Genomic DNA, 9,514 nt, shown 5'->3' on the forward strand with positions numbered 1-9,514 from the left:
ATGTAAGAGATAGAGAGATTTTTTCTCTGCGTAAGTACAAGTCTTTGAAAAGGAGGAAACAGAGGAACCAGGGTGTTGTGCAGATTATTCTTTTACCTTCTCCAAGTTTGTCAAAGACAATTTTGACAAACTGAATGCTCTTGTCATGTGGATATGTTTGAAATCCAACAAGTGTACCAATTGTTCCATTGACTAAACCGTGTTCTACATCAAGGGTATGTTTTAGATTTACTCTGCAGTTTAGACACAGAGTTAATAGGTTTTCTAATCCAAATGTGTTGTAAACACATCTAAGCTCTTTATATGTTATGTTGCTTGTTGAAACCTTGAGAGTGTTGTGCCATGCACTTCTAGTTTGTCTGTGGAGCTGATATGCACTATGGGTTTCATTTCTTTTATCAACATTGTATCATTGAATTGACTTCAGCTTGCAAGTGTTGGTATTAAGGACATACATTTTATATTTTGTTGAGTTAATTGTTCCATGACATGAGGCACAGTTGTCATGTCATATAACTCATGGAATATAGCTCATGTATTAGTCTACTTTTTAAGACAGATTTTGCATATTTAATAATCAAACCAGTTCTAATGTTTTTTTTTTTAAATGATAGCATAGGTGAGATATGCAGACTAACACATGTTTTCCATTAGTTCTTGGTAGCAAAAATGTTGCTAGAGATGTATATCTCCAATGCTGCCAAGTGTATTACACCATTTTTTCTGTCCTAGGATTTTGAAAATAGATTGACATTTTACTGGTGTTAACTGTAGGAGGTCTTTGAAAACAATAACGTGTTTTCCTCCAAACAGTTCCTCATAGTCAGTTTTAGGACTTCTTGCATTTTGAGATGAATTAAAGCAAGCAAAATGTTGCAAACCTTTTTTACTTCATCAATCAGGAGGTCTTTCATTTGTTTCAGAATTCTGCATATTTCAGTAGCAGCTTCTGGTGACAATGTGTAGCATTCTAATTTATTTTGATGTTCTACTGGGGGGAACGGTAGTCAGTGTAAAGTTACACCTCCTATGTTGTAGACAGCTAGACCTGTGGGGGCTGTTACAACAGATGAAAGGTTGTTGTTTGTTAAGTCGTGTAGACATTTGCTGATATTTTAATTAATAACATTTTCCAGAACCAGCTTTCATGTTTAAAACCATGTTCATTTTCTTCAGCTGTGATTTGAGCATTGACAAATCTTCTTAAGATTGTTTAGATTGATACAAGGCATTTTCTACCTCAGTCGTGGCAATTTCTGCTTCATTTAGAATTAGTGATTCACCAAGTGGTTCTTGGCTTCCTTAAGCGAAGGTTGACTACTTCCAGGATAGTATATCTAGTAGAAGTTGTATTTGGGCCATTGTATTAAAGTTCTCTATGTTGCAGAGATTCAAATTATATATTTATATGATTAATTAGGCTCAGTTTCACAAGTAATACTAGGCGTCCTTCACAATTTGAGACTGAATATTCGCTAGTTGCCTCAACTGGCATGACAGTGGGCCTCATTACAAGCTTGTCGGTCTGGAAACAAAGGTGGCAGTAAAACTGCCACCACTGTTGTTTCCGGACCGGCAGATTACGAGTTCTGCAGGCGGGTTGTGTCACTCCCACCAGGTCTGATCTGGCGGGAGTAACGCCACCTGCCTGCAAGCAGAAATGGAAACACTGGCTCCGTCATAGACGGAACTGGTGTTACCATGGTCCCCATTCCCACCGAATCCTATGAGATTCTATGGGAATTGGGAACAACACAGTTACGGCCTCCGGAATTACCGGCACCCAGGGTTGTATTACCCCAGTGTTACTGCGTGGTCTGGAGGTGGTAACTGTTTATGGGTCTGGCGGCTACCTGTCAGTTTTTCTGGCACGGTTACCGCCGGACTTGTAATGAGGCCCATTGTTTTTGTAGGAGTAATGTTGGGCTATGTACAGGAACACATTTTTCAAAGCATTACCTCTGTTTGCTAGTGTGTGTCAATTGCATTTTTCTTAAAATGTCTTGGCTGTTGGGATCATGTGTGGCTATATTTTATTTCTCTTGGTAGGATTTTATTACCCATTTTCATGATGAAGCCAGACCAAGGTTTAGCCAGACAATATTTTCTGAATTCCCATATAAGGGTGTACCTATTAAATGGTCTGTAGCTTCACAGCACCCGCATTCTCTATGGCAGAGCATTATCTATTCCAAAGATGTACTATTTTTGTGACAGTATTTTGTCAGATGATATGTCATCCCAGAGGTCTTTAAGCTATGTCTTCCAGCTTTGGTTAGATAGGATGTGACATATCTTGCAGCTGCAGTTGAATTGTCTGCAATGTATGTCTATATTTGCATTGCACAAGAGGGAAAAGATTGCAGATTAATCATTGATGTACTTGGATGCTTTGTCCCTTTTAATGTTGTGTTTTTAGTGGATTTGCCTTTTTACATTGTGTCAAACTTAAGACATCAAGGTATCTACTTGTCCTTTTGCGCAAACTCATCTAGGGAAGCCAAAGCAAGATTTGGTATAGTATTTAGTTTTATTTTCTATATCGATGTTGGCAATATTTTCCACGCTCATGTTTTTGGAAGTGTAAGATTTGTGTACATTGAAGGGATGTCACATGTAATGTACTTTTTCAATACATTTTAAAACACGCCATTGCTGTCCTTGCCAAATTTGAGAGAATCTTTTATCCACAAAAGCATGTGTAAATGGTGTGCTCCACTGGATTGATATTCTTTTCTCTGAAAGAAATGTTCCACTTCTCTGCTTGGAAGTGTAGTTTTGTTGAAGATGAAGTGCAACATGGCAATGAAGAGATGGTGAAAGTGCCTTGCAGAGAACAGTGTTCTCCTGGGTTTTTATAACAAGTCCTTATTTATTTTGGTTCGCAGTACGTAAGAAGTCATGCAAGTCATCCCGTGCATATTCTGCACAACTTAAAGTAACAAACCACATGTGTGGGCCGAGGTTCCTTAGCATACAACGAACATCAGCGTGACATCGGAACCAGTATTCTTTTGTAGCACACATGTTTACCAAGAGACTTGTGGTACTATAGTGCACCACTCTGTCTTGGTCTTTTATCTTTAGAAGCAGTTGTATACATTATATTTTTAAGAAATAAATTAAATCCTGTTTTTAACGTGTGTGCAACTCCATAACATTGAGTTGCTAGTTTGCTTTCAAAGAGGGGGTCAAAAATATATTCTATATTTTGTCTGAATCGTGGGTCTTCAGAATACATTTGTAAAGAGCATTGTTCTTGTGCACTCATTTGTGTGGATCTTTCATCATATCTTATTCCATATTCTGTAGGAAAGAGTAGAGGAAAAGAACATGCTTCTACACTTTTACTCCCATATGCGCATCAGTGATCCTTTGGCTTGACGCATTTGATATGTTTCTAATGCATGTTCGATGGAGTCTTTGGAATGTAGTAGGTGAATTGTATAATGGTCTAAAATCTTGGTTGCAGTAACAGGATCTACACATTCACATTTGCCAGTTTGTGGTGAATCTTCAATTATATGGGTGGTTTCTCTTAAGTGTTCCTCTATGTTTATATATCTATAGTAATCAGTGTTTGCTTTGAGATATTGTAGGGCTACGTAACTATGTTTAAGTTGACTTGTTGTTGCCAAATTATTTCGTCTTTTGCTGGTACACCATTAACTAGTTCAATCAAAGATTGATCTATTGGTCGTCATACTCCTAGAGTTTATCCATTTTCTTTCATATCTAATGGCACCCATACTACACTGTCAAAAATGACTTTTAGTAATGCTGATGGAGACAATTTTGCAGTTTTGGGTTGACGGTGTATTATAGCTTGAAATGAGTTTACTGTTTGGATTATAATGCTCTAATACAAGTTGAGCTATTGGAGAGCTTTTGGAAGTTATTTGCGATAGCACGTGAGTGCATTTGGTTATTGTCAAGCTTTGTTTTATACTACGTGCAACGAATAGAGGGGTCAGGTATTTTGTATTTATTTTCTGCTGTTAAATATAAAGCTAATTGGAACCATTGGGATTTCTCATTGTCCTCTATTTTATAGGCCATATCTACTATCTGTGTGCTCGTTTCGTAAAAAGTGTGGCAACACGAGTACACAATTTTTCTGATATTTCAGCAGATGTGTTTTCAAACTATGCTATTTCTTTGGCTATTTCATATAAAATAATGTTATCAAAATGTTGTAGTTCTAGAGTACAGCCTGTGCACAAGGTTTCTAAAATCAGAATGGTGTGTTGTTAACATTTTGATGTGGTGGAAGGTGCTTTTGCTAGCAGTTTTTGAAATGCAGGCCAATGGAAGTCCTCACAGTCCAGCATGGATGCATACTGGGCTGAGTCCATTGTTTGTAGATTTTTGATTCTACGTTTGTCTTTTAGGTTAACATAGTGATTGAGGAATTGTCGTAAAGATTTTAAGGATTTCTGGTGTATGTTACATACTAAGCTGCAGGTCCATTTGTATATTGAACGGTATCTTTTGGCATGATGTTGTCTCCTACTGTTTCATAGCTTTGACCATTATTGTCTATGCCAATTGTATTATTTTGTTTTTTTTATAGGCCTCTTCATTGAAATATGGCTATTTGCTATTTTTGTGCATCCAATCACAAAAAACAAAAGCGGAAGTGGGACTGTATGGGTACAGATACAGACCCCAGTGGGAGGGGTGGCCTGGAGGCAGTGCAGAAAGGTGGCAGGGTGAGCAGGTACCTGGGGCTCAGGTGTTGGTTGTAAAGCCAGGGTGGGAAGTTTGACCCCAAGGAACACCACAGGTAGAGAGGGAGATGGAAGATAGGAAAGACACAAGTTGTACCTGGGAGGGTCAATCAGAAAGGAAAGAGGTCAGCAAGGCCAGAGCCTGATCAGTGATACCGATGTTGTCATGGAGACAATTGAGCAGGGTGGTATGGTTGACTGTGTCAAAAGCAGAGGGGAGATCAAGTCAGAGGAGGACAAAGGGAATGTTGGAGTCAAGTTTGGAGAACAGGTGTTCACGGATGTTCACGAGATCAGTTTCCATGTTTCTGGCAGCTCTGAAACCTGATTGGTGGTCATGGAGAGAGCCAGCAGAGTCACAGTGAAGGTTAAGCTGAGAGATGGCTGGTTCTCAAGGAGCTTACCCAAAAAGGGAGTAATGGAAATAGAGTGATAGTTAACTGGACAAGAGGGATCAGCTGTTTGTTTCTTGAGGAGAGGATGGACCAGGGAGTACTTCAGAGGGGAGGGGAAAGATCCAGAGGCAAAGGAAAAGTTCGGCAAGGGCCGGAGCAAGGGTATCATTGTGGTCCTTAATGGTTTTAGAGGACAGGGATGGACCTGTTTTGATGAGGCTTTCATTGATTAGACTTGTCTAGCGACCTCATCAGGGGAAAAAAGAGGAAAGGAGGAAAAAGAGGGAGGGGGTAACTGGGGAGGGTCAACAAGCTGAGAAGGAGAGGAGAAAGGGGGGGAGCAGAAGAGAGGGTGGACAAGATGTCCTGGGTTTTAGAAATAAAGTGAGAGTCAAGGTCATTGCAAAGAGCCTGGGTGGCGAGAGGAGGGTTGAAGACTGCAGCAGGGTTGGCCAGGTCCTTGCAGATTTTAAAGAGTTTGGCTGATTTGTTTGATGACTTAAAGACTTCAGCCAGGTGTTTGGGTTCATGGTGGTCCAATACATCTGGAACATGAACACATTTTACAGAAAGTCAAGAGTAAGTTAAAATGTGGTAGCAGAAAAAGGGGAGTTTAATGTATGGCAGGTTTAATGCAGAATATTAGCACCAAAGGCAGATGATGCAGCCAATCATGTTCCATGGATCACAGGCTAAACCCTCTGAGCTCAGCCAGCATTCCATGGATCCCGGCAGCTTCCTCCTTTGCCCCGCAGTGCCATCTTTCCCTCCCTACCTCCCATTTATTTATTTTTTATTTCTCAACACTACTCCCCAGCCCCCGTTTACCTGAGTTGAGAGGTGGCGGGTGCTGCCAAATCACTGCCTCATTCTTTTCCAGGTTGCCATGACATTGGAAAAGGGGCTCCGTATGGAGTCCCAACTTCCAATGATATGGCGACATCATGTTCAATGAATGAAAATCCTTTTTTTAACACTCTAGGTTACTGCTTTGGTAACCCATGGTGCTAATGGCGTTATCGCCCCATTCCAAGTCCTGGAACGGGGAAACATCCCAGTGCCATTGTTGTATGCCCTTGCTCAGCTCAGGCCTATAACTTGGGATGCCGACCTGTTACTCCCTGTTCCAGCCTTTGGAATGGGGTGATAACACCAAATTAAAAACTGTAGCACTATGACTGCATGATGAGATGGAGAAGTGCTCAAACAACCTCTTGAAACATGTTGATTTTCATTGTCCAGGACATTATTTAATTTCTCCCACAATTCAAGCACCAATATACTAATAAGGGGACTACCAAGCATATGGGCCGAGAGTATCCAAGGGAATAATAGTGAAACATTGTTTGGTTATGGAGAGATGGACCATGTGTTTTATTTTTTATACAGTGAAATGCTGGCACCCTTTTGTGTGCAAAGTCCTAAGGACGTATTTGCCTCTGCAGTGCTCAGGCCCCTAAGACTTTGATGATGTCAGGGTGATATAGTGTGCCTGGGGATGTTGAAATCATGCTCAAGGAAGCAGGAGATCAAAGCTCACCTATTAACTTTCCTAGTCCATGAATTGCTAGTTTCTAGACAAAGGAAAGCTGTGATGAACTATGGGGACACTTATATGAGGCTGGGTTTTAAAGTGTTTCCCATATGCAAAGAGGGGACACTTCCCCCCCCCCCTTCCCATATGCGAGAATACATATGGATCAGGCTTTTTTAGTTGTTCTTGAAGACAACTAGGAACCTTAGTGTATTTCATAGAGGTGTGTGAGGCAGCACTAATCTCAGTTCCAGCAACGTTTTTCGATTCAGCTTACCAGCATCATTTGCACATTTGCAGGCAAAATGTGTCAGTTATGGTGATTTTGATTAACTGTGCCATTTTTCTCCTTTCTTTCTTTCTTTCTTTCTTTCTTTCTTTCTTTCTTTCTTTCTTTCTTTCTTTCTTTCTTTCTTTCTTTCTTTCTTTCGTTCTTTCTTTCTCTCTTTCTTTCTTTCTTTCTTTCTTTCAGGACGTAGCATTCCAAACTGGGGTTGGGGGTAACCAGGGTGAAACACCCCTGAAAAATCAAAAAGGCGTACATCAAAAGCACAAAGATATGATCAGAACCATCATAGCACATGCCCCATTGCGTTCAACGTGACAGTACAACATAACATAGCATACAATAGCAAACCTAAGAAAGCATAGCATTTTGAAAGCAGTAAAGTGTATAATGAAGAAAGAACAGGGTAATATAAAACAGTCACATAGTAAATACATGTTATACTGTATCATACTGGATAAATATAAATGTAACCATGCAAGAAGTTACTGTCCGTCTAACTACCATTCCAACCAATGTCATCTTTTGTGATCCCTAACACTCCAGCCCACACACCCTCCTCTTCCCATTGTTTCCTCCCCGGGATAATGTAGATCCCTTACTGACAAATTGCAAAATGCCCACCTTCCCCCTTCCCTGATTTGTGTTCCCCAATTTTTTGTTTCTTGGCTTCCCTTGCCATAATTATTTATTTATGTATATATTTATTTATTTACAGGAGGAACAATACAAAGTAACGTACAATACATAAGAAATCAGATTTGATGGTTTGAGTTTGAGGGACATTCTGACCAGGTTGTGGAGGGGAGTAAATGGAACTGTCACTGACATACATAGATATTAAGGACAACCAACATTGCCCCCCCAGCCACTTTCTCTTGCACTCTCTCTTCTTTATCCTGCACTTCCATTTCAATTCTAGCACTTCACATTTCACTCTTGTTAGGGAGAATTCTCTGTTTAGGCTGAATTTCCTAACCTAGTGAGTCCCCCAGCAGCTTTGCTGGATTTCTGGAGTTTGTTTTGTTTATCCTGCCAAGAGTGAGACTCTTTTCCTCCCACTCTTGGACACGAATGTGTCGATTTCTGTGAATGTCAATGTGTTCTATGGGCTATGGGGTCTTTTACTCCATAGGGCCTCATGTGTTTTGCTATGTGTGTTACACCGCACCCTCCGTGCCGTAACACTGGGGTGTCCTAGAGGATCCCCACTATAGACTCCATACCCTGGGACTGACTACTGTCTCCCAGGGCATGTAAAGTCACCATTGGCTTTACTAGACCTAAATTTACTAACAGAACTAGTACAAACCATCCTATTGTGGACGTACTGGTAAGGGCAATTTGATTACCCCTGGGTCTGTTGTTCGAAGGGGCACTGTCCCCTCCCCCTTGTTGGATACTACTTTTTATATTCATCCGCAAATATATTCCTATAGGATTCTTCCCATTTTTGGAGGCTAATACTTTTTCGCATTAGTCTCTAACATACCGCCCGTTTATTTGTCTTAAATAAATCCACCGGTTGGTATTTTCTGCCAGAACTCGGTTTTTAAAATGGCGTATGTGTTCGCCTCTGTAACTCCGAACCAAAGGTTGAGACCTTTGTTCCACTTTTGGCGGGATTCTGCACAGAAGCCCTCCAGAGTGGTGCCATTCTGTCTGGGTACCACAGGGGGTGTGGGAGGGGGTTTAGGCATTCTGGACTCAGTTGCCTTTCCAACTCAAGTCGCACTCTGGTGTGTTTGGCCCGAGTGGTGAGCCGCCCCGCTCACCACTTAGCATGTTTGACTGACAGCTAGGCTGAATTAATGGGGGGTTTCTGCATAAAAGCAGGGCTTTTGGGACGGGAACTTCAGAAGCCGCCACAGGACCTAAGAAGGGTAAAGCTGAGCCGACCTGCAATGACGACACCTCCGGTGGAGCCCTGCTGAACCGACTCACCACTTCCCGACGACAGAGGAGATCTCCCTGCTGGAGAGTCTTCTTCCCCTGACTGGTGGGAACAACCAGTTCCTTGCTTTTTCTTCGCTTCCAGGACGTCTAGTGGTCGAATTGCCTGTGCTGAGCACCCCGGCAACTGGATAGACACTCACCACTGTACCGCGACCAAAAGGTGGTGCCTTGAGACTGAGCACTCCGCGGCTGGTCTCTTCCCTGGTGGTGCAACGATCTTCAACTTTTCCTCGATGACGAGATCCTCTCATCTTCCGGCCAAGCCACGACTTGCATCCACCACCAGGAACAACTGCCCCCGCCGGAGCTGTCTCTTCACTTTCAAGGTACTTTGTCTGCCTGGCTTCCCTTGAAACGGTTAGCGTGAGGTGTCTTAAATCCTTTCCTTTACCTTGGGTCACCTCCAGACCTTCTCAAACGTTTGTTCTAAACTGGTCCAACCTTTCTGTGACATTTTGCTACAAAGACTTGAAGTGCATTTTCACTGTGATACTTTTGGAACATACAGCCTTGCCTCTCTCCGAGTGGGCCTGGCCTCTGATCTTTGTGATTTACAGTAGACCCTGCCTTGCTCGCCTTGCATTTGTTTCGTAAAAGTGTTGGTACTGAGTTG

The sequence above is a fragment of the Ambystoma mexicanum genome, chromosome 7p, assembly GCF_040938575.1.
Source record: "Ambystoma mexicanum isolate Mex_15411 chromosome 7p, UKY_AmexF1_1, whole genome shotgun sequence".
In the NCBI taxonomy this organism is placed as follows: Eukaryota; Metazoa; Chordata; class Amphibia; order Caudata; family Ambystomatidae; genus Ambystoma; species Ambystoma mexicanum.